The sequence below is a fragment of the Schistocerca serialis genome, chromosome 5, assembly GCF_023864345.2.
Source record: "Schistocerca serialis cubense isolate TAMUIC-IGC-003099 chromosome 5, iqSchSeri2.2, whole genome shotgun sequence".
In the NCBI taxonomy this organism is placed as follows: domain Eukaryota; kingdom Metazoa; phylum Arthropoda; class Insecta; order Orthoptera; family Acrididae; genus Schistocerca; species Schistocerca serialis.
The window spans coordinates 605,177,758-605,191,818 of record NC_064642.1 but is presented as its reverse complement, the minus strand read 5'-3'; positions in this window follow the sequence as shown (position 1 = coordinate 605,191,818).

Here is a 14,061-nt window from a genome sequence, read left to right as displayed (position 1 = left end):
GAACACTATGGGACTAAACATCTGAGGCTATCAGTCCCCTAGAACTTAGAAAAAACCTAACTAATCTAAGGACATCACACACATCCAAGCCCAAGACAGGATTCGAACCTGCGACTGTAGCGGTCGCGCGGTTCCAGACTGAAACGCCTAGAACCGCTCGGCCACAGCGGCGGCGACACGGGTTTGATATTGTTTTTGCGATCCATGCTGATCAATGAACTGAACTAAATATAGGATGGCGAATACATTTGTATACATTGGCTGCTAATTTGACGTAACAATTAACGTGATAGGTGTGCAAATACGGCACGCTTCTGTAGTCAAAGGTACTTCTTCGTAGCACAAATAACTTCGTACGATTAAACATTTATTTATATTTGTAAGATGCAGGTAATGGACAATGAATAATTTTCTCTCTGTCATTTAATTACTATATCTATGATTTCAAATTACTGGAGTTGCATGAAATATTTGAGGTACATTTAGTTTTTTAATTCTAGCTGATTCTTCAGGATGTAGTGTGGTTTACTGTGGATGTTGTTGTATATTTCTAATGCCTCTAACAAATTCACCTGTACTCCTTTTTCGGCAAAATGTGAGTTAATACCCTTAAATCTGATTTGATGCTTATCTCTGTGTTTGCGCGTTGTGCCAAGCGAGTAGCGAAAGTTGATATTTAGAATGATGAGCCAGAGTGTTCATGGAACTATACGTTGAAACCCCTACATGTTTTAAGACTCAAATATAAAACCTTTTGTAAACCATGTGATCACGAAAACTTTGCTATATTTTAGGACATAAATGTAAAAGTTGCAAAGAGGGCAACACCAGCATCTGACGATGGACTTAGGCCCGAAACAACTAACGGTACAATAAAATAATCTCAAAAAAACTGGTGGGTGGGTGCAGTATTTCCTACAATGTAATTTATGATAACAGCTGCGATGTTGTAAAACAAAAGTGGATAAAAAAATCACAATTTTCGCAAACACCAGGAAAATACGATCAGTAGGTTCAGCTCTGATGGCATAAACATTACAGATCCTACTATCTTTAGCATAATTGTAAAGAGGACAAATATCAACGAGATTTACATGCCGATTTATTGAAATTTAAAGAAACCAAGATCTTAAAGCAGACTGCGTTGCTTTCAGTCAATCTTACCAAAGCCGGAACTGTTCCTATTCTACTCCCGGCCAATAGTTTTTGCACAGATATTGTAAACGCGCTGCTCGGCACACTACCTCCACTAACGCCCAAGGAGAAATAACTGGAACAAAACACAGAAACAGAAGAAGGTCTTATCGAGGATGAAATCTGAATACTCGAGAAAGAACTAACAATACTGAATGGAAAAATCAGCGTTTAATAACAGAAAACGATACGCCAAGATTAAAAAAAAGAGAATTAGTGGTTTATGCTTTACTCAGACAAAGGAAGCAATGCCATACCTTTAGTTCCGACACAACGCCTGAACTAGACCACATTACACAAAAAGTCTTTCCAGTATAAGAGGACTTACATTTAAGTAACATGGTAAGTATACCATTACCGGGATTTGAAACTTTTAAAAGATTGGTACCTAATTCTTTTCGGTGTCACGCTGGCACTTTGATTAATGTGTGTCGATCTCAAGCTTATGTATAATTATCCGTGTATGAAGTAATTGCAATGTTGTTGCTTCATATGAGCATGTAAAAGATGTTAAATATTCGTGCTATTGCCGATCGTACTTAGTACACTGAAAACTCGTATGATGGTTGCGTATGCACTACTATTGAAAATAATATAAAACACTGAGTAATAGCAAGCATATCTCAAGTTCCGTTAGGAAGTATATTTTCATTCTTATCATTAAAAGGAAAAGAATATAGGCGATCCGCGGAGATAGGCAGTAGCTACATCCAGTCCCTGTGTATGCATGTTTCTGTCGTATCCCTAGCTCACTAAATTCCCCTTCTGTTTACAGTGAGTCAGTATCACTTTAAGCGGAACAGCGTCATACCAGAACGTGAGAGTAATTCCTACTGCTTCTCGACACACGTCACGCGGAAACGCCTGACCGCTGCCGATCGCCTTCGCCCGTAGTGATCTTCGATTAAAACGTAACATATCGCTTCAGCATAAGCGCGATGAACCACCATAAAGAAAGTAGCCATAGTTCCTAAGGTGCAAAGTGACTGAAGTCGACATGGCTCAAGAACGATTGGAGGAAAGAGCATGACAGCTACAATCAATTTTAACCAAAATTATTTCTTGTTCACTGTCGTCATGATTATTGACAACCATTCTTGCAGTCAATTTGTGTAAGCCAAAATTTAAAAAAACGGAAGTTTATTGCATCCCCGTTCTTCGGAAACCGTGGCAGTGAAATAAACGAAAAACTTTATAATAAAACCTGTCGGCTACGTTTTTATAGCGTTTACACTATTCCTATTCGCATTTCGAAGTCACACCTTCGTCATCTGAACTTCTATTGTTACCGTAGATGCTTCATTGCGATGCCCACATTCCTCCAACGCACATTTATGGGAGTTGTCGCGCATTATTACCGTTATTTACAGAACTGTTGAGGAGTATGTACAAAATTACAGAAGATCATACGAGATAGGACCAAAAAGTAACGGCAATTTTTTAGTGTTGTGGGGTTTATACATCCGACTTCAAAAATCTTTTTCGGTTGTTGGTACATCAGTTCCTGATGTACGTCTGCATTTTAATTTGTTTTGAATATTTACTTTATTGTTACTTTCGAAAAGATGCATCAAAGAATTGTTGAATTTCGCTTGAACATGGAATAAAATGCAGCATTGTATTCCAAACGGCTTTTGGAGAATCCACTGCGAAGAAGACAAGATTTTACGACTGGTATAAATATTTCAAAAAGGGTCGAGAAGACGTTGGCGACGACGATCGCCCTGATCGCACATGAGTTACTGACGGCAATGTGGAAGAAGTAAAGAAAATGGTTCTGAAAAACCGCCGAATCACAGACAGGCTGCTGATAATGTTGGCATGTCCTTTGGCTAATTCCAAGCAACTTTTTTCGGATGCTTCGGGCACGAAACGCGTAGCACAGAGTTTGTTACGAAACTATTGAATTTTGACCAAAACCGATGTCACGTAGGCATCGTTCAGAAACTACTGAATGAATTCAACAACGATGTGGAACTTTGAAACAGAGTTATAACAGGTGACATATCATGGACATACAGGTATCACGTCGAAACCAAACCCCAGTCTCCCCAGTGGAAACTGCCTGAAGAGCCAATAACGAAAAAAAGGAAATCAACAAGTTCGATCACTTGTAAAGGTTCTCCTCACTGTTTTCTTCGGTTACAATGAGGTAGTGCATCATGAGTTTCCGCCTTGTGGTCATACGCTCAATGAGGAATACTACCTGGAAGTTACGCGCCGTTTGCGTGAACGAATGCGAAGAAAACGACCAGAATAGTAGCAAAACCAATCTTGATAACTGCATCACGATAACGCTCTCACTCAATACCTGTTCGTGATTATTTGGAAAAAGAAAAATTCCCTTTACTTTTTGATCACACCTCGTATGTAGATTTTCGTTAAATAGTGTAGTACATTGTATGAACTCACGTAGATTTATGTGAATAATAATGTATACACTACTGGTAAGCCGTTGCAGCGGCTATCGATTTCAGAGAGATCTACGAGCAGCGATAGCGGCAATTAGGAGCCTCTCCTACCTAGAGAAAACTTGAGCAACGCCCGCAAGAGGTAACTGTAACGGATGAGACAGCGAGAATGCAAGTGTCCGTAAAGTGGAAAGGACGAAGCCACCGAAGTGAGAGGAAATAAGCATCACGATGCAGCATGGAACCAAATTAGCAGCGAGTATGCCTGGCTTGCGGCACGTTGTCCAAGTTTCCCCTCTCTGACTCGACGCTTGTGGATCTAGGAGTTTACGTGGCGGTCGTTGCGGCGTGCTGCCTCCCGTTATATCCGTTACCGAGTCCGAATAGAACTGAAGAGTGGAGATTACGCACACGTCGGTGCCGTAGCTAGCGGACAGTGGTTAATTTTACTAGCGAAAATCGAAAGCCGAAGTGCAACAGAACAACGGCTGTCCGGAGTCTCAAACCGCGCACTAAGCTATGATGGTATATGTTAGACGATGTTATAGTGCGTGCTGAATCTGTCTAAGCCATTGTGTTTAAGGGTGTTTTGTTGGAGCAAAGCACCGAACGATTACGAGACATCCTTAGACGGCGTTGCACTGAATTATTCAATCTGGAGAAGCTATCATGTATGTGGTGTTGGTGTGAGTCTGAACTGCACCCTGAGAGTCACTTGATAATTTGTCTCTCGAAGGTCACTGTGTCGAATTGCTTCTCTCTAGCGATTGCAGTTGACTTCGTATGATCTCGTTTTACTGTCATGCATAACAGGTTCTGCCCTGTTGTTGTTGTGTAACAGGTTTTACCCTGTTGGACGAAGCAAATTTTTGTTGAACTGTTCTGTGGCTCATTAAATTAAGAGATTTTTATGTGTTTGTTGCTGCCACGTGTAACAGGTTCTGTTTTGTTGGAAGTAGCAATTTGTTCTAAGACTGTTGAGGGGCATATTTAGAGATAATTCTTACAGTAAGGGAGTTTAATTATTTCTGAATTATCATGACTATTGGGTAAATAATAGTAGTTCATAACTATCACATATAGTAACTAAGTGAATGCTGTGGGGTTACAGGATGTGAGGGGAGGAATATTTCATTATTTGTCTTCCAGTGCTGACGACTCACGGGCGTGTGTACCTCGTACTGATCAACTGGCATGGTATAAATTTCAAACCGAAGTAACATTCGCGCAAATGCAGTACATACTTACAACAAGGAACATTACATGAAATTAAGGCTGTTGTATGCAGCGCAATGAGTAGAAGAAACATTACATTTAAGATATTTAGTAAACATTTGTGACTGTGTCTCATATTGCGTAATACGTATACGTTTAAGTACAATTACTCTCTTTAATCAGTTAATGATCCGTTCCCGCATACATAGCAACAACACTCAATCAGGCAATTAAATTGTCAAGCCTTTGGGGTATGCGACAATAGCAGCAATCTTAAATGGAAAACAGTCGACATGAAGTTTCCCTAGTGGTGCAGATATTTAACGATCAGTAATTGGGTACCAGCGAACAGTACCGCGCCTTTACTAAAGGTAATCTATTGGGGTTTCATAACTTATTAGTCTATATAGATTACCAATTAATAACAAGAGCCTAATAACGCGGATGACAAACTGAAATCCATTGGCAGAATCCACAGGACATGTAGTCCATCAACTAAGATCGTCGCTTACAAAACACTCGTTTGACCAATACATGAATATTACTCGTCAGTCTGGGATCCGTAACAGAACAGACTGATAGAGGAAATTGAGAAGATCCTAAGAAGTTCAGCACGCTTCGCTACAGGTTCAGTAAGTAAGTGCGAAAGTATCAAAGATATGTTCAGTCAACTCTAATGGAAGACGCTGCAAGGGAAGCGTTCTGCGTCATTGTATAGTACACTGTAAAAAGTTCCAAGAACATACATTTCTAGAAGAGTCAACCAACAAATTCTTTCTTCCCATGTATATCTTGAAAAGACCATGGAGATAAAATCAAAGAGACTCGACCCGGACGGAAGCTTACCAGCAATCGTTCTTCCCATGAACAGCACACGACTGATACGGTAAAAGTGCGAAGTGATAGTACGCAAAATATCCTCTGCCACGCACCGATAGATGGTCATCGGAGTACAAATGTAGATGTACAACCGGTACATATGTGCCCCCAGGTGCCAAACTCCACAAGATCAGTATTGGCTCTTTAGAAAGAAAGTTTAAGGACCACTGATTTTGCTATTTCTTATAGTTGCTACAGTCTTCAAAATCAATAGTGCACTTTTACTTATAACAAAAATCTACATTCATTGTTCTGTAATACTGTATATACTTCACCACAATTTCGCCAATTACTATAACAAATGTACATAATGTGAAGAACAATCAAACAATTTAAACTCAGAGATGGTAAAGTAGTCTAAATTGAGTGACAGCCCAAATCCGCAAAAGCTGTGTATTGTGTTTTCATTATTTGACGACCGGTTTCATGCCCTCGAGGTATATCTTCAGATCAGATGGTTCAATTGGCTCTAAGAACTATGGGACTTAACATCTTAGGTCATCAGTCCCCTAGAACTTAGAACTACTTAAACCTAACTAACCGAAGGACATCACACACATCCATGCCCGAGGTAGGATTCGAAGCTGCGACCGTAGCAGCAACGCTGTTCCGGACTGAAGCGCCTAGAACCACACGGCCACTGCGGCCGGCATCTTCAGATCATGTAAAGCTAATACTTCATGTGCCACGACTGCGCATAAAAACATGTCGCTCCTCGGAAAAACCTTGGATGAAACGGCAGATGGGCATCCGATCCGAACTTTGCAAGATCAGTAAAACATCTCCAAAACTGTCAAAAGACGAGTCCGGACAGCACATGACAATTCACGTATGATAGGACGAAATCATCGTCAAAATCCGCGGAGAAACAAAGAATTAAAGAACACACAATCCTTGGGAGTCAACAACATACTAAAATACAGGGTGTGTCAAAAAGAATCATCCGATCTAGCACGTCTGTGTTTCTGGAACTAATAAACATATAGAATGAATTTTGTTTTTTGATAAACGGGAAACTGAAAGCTTTTTTTCAAACCTTTTCATAGGTATTCAACATGCCGCCCTTGAGATGCACGGCGTATGCCAATGCGGTATTCAGATCTTCCCACACTGCAGCGAGCATGTCTTCAGTTACAGCTTACACAGTTGCTGTTATGCGATGCCTCAGTTCATTCTTTGTTGTTGCTAACGGAGCCACATAAACAGTCATTTATAAACCCCAACAATAAATAATCGCATACAGTCAGATCCAGTGACCTTGGACGCCAAAAATGTAAGGCTGAAACATTTGGTCCAGTACGACCGATCCATTGTTCACTAATCCTTTGATTTAAAAATTCACGCTCTTCCAGAGGCTAGTAACCCTGTAACACTCGAGAGTTTGCACTTTTCAACAGTATGTTGTTCACGCACATATCTCAAATACCATAATTGTTATGATTTTTTAAATCGGATGACTCTTTTGACACACCCTGTAGATTGGCACGCGGCAAATAGAACTGATCGTTACAGCGCTAGTGACGATGGTTTCATCCTGTCATACGTGGATTGTTATGTGCTGTCCAGACTTGCCTTTTGACAGAGTTTTGGAGATGTTTTACTGATCATGCATGGTTCGGATCGGATGCTCATCTGCCGTTTTATCGAAGGTTTTATCGGTGAGTGACATATTTTTACGTGCACTTGCACCTAGGAAGTCGTGGCACATGACGTATTAGTTTTATATGACCTGAAGATGTACCACCAGTTTATAAAACCGGTCGTCATACGGTAAGAACACAATAAACAGCTACTACGGGTTTGGACTGCCACTAATTTTAATAAAACCTGATAACACAAGACTAGACTGTTTTATCATCTCTGACTTTAAATTGTTCGATTGTCCTTCACATTATGTACAAGTTCTTTAGCTGTGGTTGCCCGACCTGTAAGGTTATCTGAAGTGGACTAGGAGTGTAGTATAACACACAAAAAGCTTCTGGCGTTTTGACATGCCATGTAGGTCCTTCGACAACAACTCACAATAAAACGGTGACTTCGAAATGTAGACGGACTTAGAAAATCTGCAATAAAGACAGTAGATAGGTTTTATTATTGAATTTTCCAAATAGTTTCTTTCTGTGGCGTCGCTGGAAACAGAAGTAATCGTATCACATTTTAGATTTGCTACCAACAGCGCTACAACGGGTCATATAACAGCTTATTTACGTTTTATAAGTCTCCTAGAGCCAATTACCCTGAGCTGAAAGTTAATGATCTACCAACTGAAGGGTTACTAACTAAAGAAAATAAATTTTCAGAATTCGTCTGATGCTTCATGAGGGTATTTTTGATCCCTCGCTGCAATTGCAAAAATAAATGATTTTTTTCGCCAGTCGCGCTTCGTTTTATTGAGGTAAAGCATCATCAGTGGTAGGTAATTAAGTTTATTTACGTTTTGATTTGCACTTTAGATCGAAAAACATTTCGTTAAGAATAGGTTGGTTTGTTCTTACGGTGACTTCTCGGTTGATTTCTCGCTTACATAGTGGAATGCCATCTGAAATCACATCTACTGGTACAGATACATGGATGACATAATATGCAGGGTAGATGAACCTAAAAACAGAATACGACAACTACACAAAGACATAAATACTGTACACAAAAACATAAAGTACACAATAGAAGAAGAACACGAAACCACACTCAACTTTTCAAACAGAACCATAAAAAAGGGAATAATAAACATACATTCGACATATGCAGAAACCCACTGAACCACAAACAAGAAGCAGTCAGATACATGTTAAACAGGCTGAACAGGATTCCCCTAAACACTTCTAATTACCAAAAAGAGTCATTACAAAACAAATACCATTAAAAAATGGACGCAAAGAAACAATGGTGGACAAACTAAACAAAAAAAACAAACCAAAGAAAACTAACCAAACCACACTAACTCGTGCAACTTGCACTACAACAAAAAAGTGGCATACAATGACCTACCACACCAAATTCACACATAAAATAGGAAACATATTCAAAAACCAAGGCATAAACATTGCTTACAAAACAAATAATTTCACACAAAAGCACATCCCAAAATTAAAATCACAACTAGACAGATACCAACAATTTGGTATCAGCTGAGTTGTAGAGATTGTGAGAAGATATACATTGGAATGACTGACAGGACATTTGACACAAGGTATAAAGGACTCATCAGAGCATTCAAATACAGTCCAAATCATTCAACATTTGTGGATCATCTGAAAGAAGAACACCATAGACCAAGCAATATTGAAAACGTTATGAATATCATAAAAATCAGTAAAGACAGACACCTCCTTCCTTTCCAAGAAAATTTCCACATACAAAAAGCATTAACACAAAATAAACAGTTGCTCAACGAACAGATAAATATTGGAAACCAGACTCTATATAGAATAATTGATGAAATCACATGAAAAAGAAAAGAGCCTTTTCCATTCTTCACCCCCTTCTCACTCTCCCAACCACCCCCTCCTCCCCCCCCCCCCCCAACTCACAGTTTCATTTCACTTCTCGCTCCTCACCTTCTCCTCTAACTCATACTCTCTCACACTGCTATACACTTATGTCCACTCATCATGGTTTCCCCTCGTCAGAAAAAAATTCTCCATCGCTATTCCTTCTCTACTCTTACACAGTATATAAATACACAGAAACATCCTTAAAAAGAATTACACACATACAACAATCTAATTTAAAAAAGAACATACGTAGGTCAAAGACAAAGTAGTGGAAAGGTTATGTTGGCAACACTACAAAACACAAACAGCAACACTTACTCGAAGTACGAAAACAAACAGAATACAGTGGTGTGCATAAAAGTGTAGTGCCAGACAACATCTAAAAAGTAGACGAAAATTATCAGCGTCTAACCCAGAAAAATGATGTGCTACCAGACGGCATTCCACGATGTAATCGAGAAATCAGCCGAAAAATCACCTTAAGTACAAACCAACCTATTCTTAAAGAAATGATTTTCGATCTAAAAAGCAAATCAAAATGTAAATAAACTTAATTACCGACCACTGGTGATGCTTCACCTCAATAAAGGGAAACGTGTCAGGTGAAGAAATCACACATTTTTGCATTTGCAACGACGGATCAAATATACCCTCATGAATTATAAAGCAACTACGGACACTATGGCCACATAAATGAAGAATTTTTGTCTGATTTTGTTTTCATTGCACGCTTTTCCATTGTAGTGGGCTGAGAGTATATAAAGAAGAGTTAATGAAAGGAGGATGTGGTTCTTGACTCACATGAGTGTTATAGAAACCGTAATCGCTCGAGAGTGGTTGCATAATATTCTTCGCAGATGTAATTAAATAATTCTGAAAACCAGTATCAAATAATAAACATACAAATATAAAGTAGGCACTAATATGTCACATGGCAGATGTGCGAGTTGATTAATGACAGGTGACAAACATGCAGGCACTCTTCCTGCACGCCACCGTGACTGATCGGGAGGTTCTTGTAAGGTGTGGACCAATGGAAATGTCCTATCGCCATGCTTCTGTCATTGAGACATACATGTAGAGGTAGGCTTATTTCCATGAAAATATGTAAAGTTTCGTCGATACTGTTACGGCATGACATAATGCAAAATATATTCCAGTTGAATTCATCATCACTAGACTGTCAATGCCCTTTAGGTTCACGTGTATGCTGCCTGTGTCTCTAGGTAGACGAGGTAGGACTGGCACTTCCGAGAACCACAACTTACACCCAGAGATATACTTAGAGCTCTCACTGGTGCCAGCGAAGATAGCGATCGCCAGGAAAGCGGGAAACCCAGCCCAGAGCTGCTTGCCAGCCCTTTGAATATCTCAAAGGAGTACGAAGTTTTGATCACTTTATTTCACATCATATACTGCCGAAATATTCTCCTTAATGGACTGCAGCGATAATTATAAAAGGAATAACAAGATGACACCCCGAATCTTCTCCAGATGTTGACAAAAGTTAATATCATCAAAACCGCTATCTTTCAACTTTCACAATCGGTTGAAAGATCCAACACTGCTTTTTATCTCTTTCCATATAACTAAACAACGAATGCGAGTTTTCAGCAAACTACAAATAAATGCTTCCTAGAATTTCCTGTCCTTCGTAGTATAATACCATAAACTGTAAACTACAGTCGATCGCCAGACAGATAGGAACATCAAAATATGTAACTAATCCTGCAGATAAACATAGAGCACAGTTTCCAAGTAGATTTGGAACGCTAGGTGTCAGTCATGTGCAATTTTCTTATTTACGATGGCCCAGCTAAAATTTGCGCTTTCAGGAGAGTCTTTCCATTTAAATAACAAGGAAGTGCAGTAACCAGACATTTGTGTGCAAAATAAGCGCTCTCCCCGCTATTGTTGAACGTGAGTCTCCTTTAGCCTTTATTTGAGGACAGATGATATAAAACGTCTTGCTACATATTCACGAGCAGGTAACAAACATATTGTATATACTCCACGAAATTGAGAAAAAGTCAATAAAAACTGTAGTATCACTCGATTAAATAGAACTGGAGACCACTACGAAGCTCTTTGACTTAGCATATGGAAGTTACAGATGCGATAGTTATTTAGCTACAATGAGGACAGAGGGTCAGGAAAATTTCACAGACTTGCAAAGCCATTTCTTAGAAGCAAAACAGGTAAATTCCCTTACGCATTGCCAAGCTAATTTGCCAGAAGAGGCAATAAATACAGCAGTTCAAAATTCTTATTACAGATCTTGGAATTTTCTGGACCAGACGACAAGTCGTAAGAGCTATGTTTTGCCTGTAGTGGACGTAATCATCTTGGGATATTCAGCAACTGTTTGGATAACAATGATAATTCTCACTTACCGTGCCGTCTCAGTTGCACATTTCTAATTAAAGTTCTCAGCAGTAAATGAGAATTATCTGAATTACATTTTGCATTGTAGTATTTCACTTAATCCCTGATCGAAGAGAAAGAAGCAGCATTACATTTTGATCTGTGGATTAAGAGTGTAGGGTACTAATATTCCATTTTGCGATAAGCGAGGCATACACTAAGAGATGAAAATTAAAATGTGCGTAGGTCCTTTGAATGAAAGTCATATCTCGAAAACCATTCAGATCTACTATTTAATAACTATTTACTCACTATCAGTTTCTAACATATGATCAACTTGAGCGGTCATAAAATAATTTACAATAGCCTACATGTCAAAGTTCGTGTGGGCCAAATAAAACAGAAGCCACCCTACATCACTGCCATCAATAGTAAATGATATTATAAACTCAATTGTGGCTCAAATGGCTATGAGCACTATGGGACTTAACATCTTAGGTCATCAGTCCCCTAGAACTTAGAACTACTTAAACCCAACTAACCTGAGGACATCACACACATCAATGCCCGAGGCAGGATTCGAACCTGCGACCGTAGCAGTCCCGCGGTTCCGGACTGCAGCGCCTAGAACCGCACGGCCACCGCGGCCGGCAACTCAATTGTACTGCCGAAATATATATGCACTCTTTTAGAGGTTTCTAGTTTGCTCAAGATTTATTGTTGGATACAGTTCATACGGAGCGCATTAAATGATTACATTTACAGATTATAAGCGGTCCTGAGCTACGAGGTATCGATCCACCCAGGGAATCTCGTATTAGTATGTGTTTCAGACTCTGGTATCCAGTCTATCGCACAGATGGCGAATACTGTCGTGGGATACCTTATGCCATGCCTGCTCGACCTTTTCATGTAGTTCTGTAAGAGTTGTTGGTTGACGAGTTGCATGAGTGTCACTCCTCGTCTTATGATATCCCACATGTGCTCGATTGGAGACAAGTTCAGAGATAGTACTGGACACGTCTTGCAGAGCACGTTAAGTTTCACAGACAGTGCATAGACGAGCATTATCCTGTTGTAGCATCATCTTCATGTTGCAAAAATGACAAAATAATTGGTCTAACAATATTCTGGACGTACCTAGAGCTCGTTAGCGTCCCCTCCAGAAACAACAAAGGTGTTCGAGCGTTATAGCTTATTGCACATCAGATCATAACGCCTGGAATGCGACCAGTGAGTCTTGGACGAATGTACTCAGTGAGACAGCGATCACAGGTCTACGTCGTATATGCAAAAGACCATCACTTGCATGCAGTCAGAATTCTTTTTCACCGCTCAAGACCACGACGCACCATTCCAAGTGGTCATCTGACAGCACCAGTCAAGTCGAGGAAGTCGATGCTATGGTGAAGACAGGCTAGAGGTGTGATTGTCTGTAGTCTCACTGCAAATATCTGGTCAGCAACAGTTCATGTTGACAAGTCTGGGCTTTCAAGCCTTCTTAACTTTTCTGTGGTACCTGTACGATCTGCCACTGCTGCCCTTACAATACAATGATTCTGGCAGCCGTATGTGCACGTAGACATCCAGAACCTCTACTACACGTGTGAGAATGTTGACGTGATCGCTGACACCTGCATAGTTGCACAACTGACGCAGCACGTCCAGCTCTTGCGACAATTCTCCAAAAGGACCGTTACATCACTCGGAATGCCGCAATTTGACCCCCTTCAAACTCTGTCAGTTGGCTGTAGGAAGCACGAGTGCGTCACTATGGCATGGTTGCTTGCTTCCTTCACGTGTCTGCACCACACTGAGCCTTCTGCCTCTGAGCATTCCCTGTTAAAAGGGTAGACACAGCGTTCTGGCAGCTACGCCACGACGCTGTTGGCGGACGGTTGAAATCATTATCAGCATATTTACTATCCCCCCAGATGGCACATGCCGTCATCAGATCAATATCGGCTTGGTCTCTCCGGGTATACTAAACTTAATTCCGGCAGTGTATACTGACACAGTTAATCAAACTTGATATATGGTCATAATGAAGTTCTTTTTGTGAGAGAGCATTTCCATATTGGTCCGTGCAGAAGCAGATTTTCATGTTGGATTTTGTGAATAATTTTATGATACGTGATCATATTGCCGAAACAGGTAGCAAATCAGAAATTATTTTATTAGAACCTTTTTGCGGTTTTTGAAATACAACTTTTTTTCAAGTACTTACGAGTTGCGGAACATCACCAGCACAAAATCTAAAGTTCCGCGGAAAGCGTGGGCAGAGAAATTGGGCAATCGGACACTACAACAGTGGTACGCAAAGGAACAAACACGCTGCAGAGGGACTTGCCACACTGAACTAATCGTGCTTGAGTCCTCATACATGTCCTAAATTTTACACCTATCGTCAACTCTGCACGTACTTTCTATGCTTACATGTGAGCCAACCAATTATTTCCACTTCCAATTTTCTCACATAGTTATTAATGGGTTTCGCCTCAAGA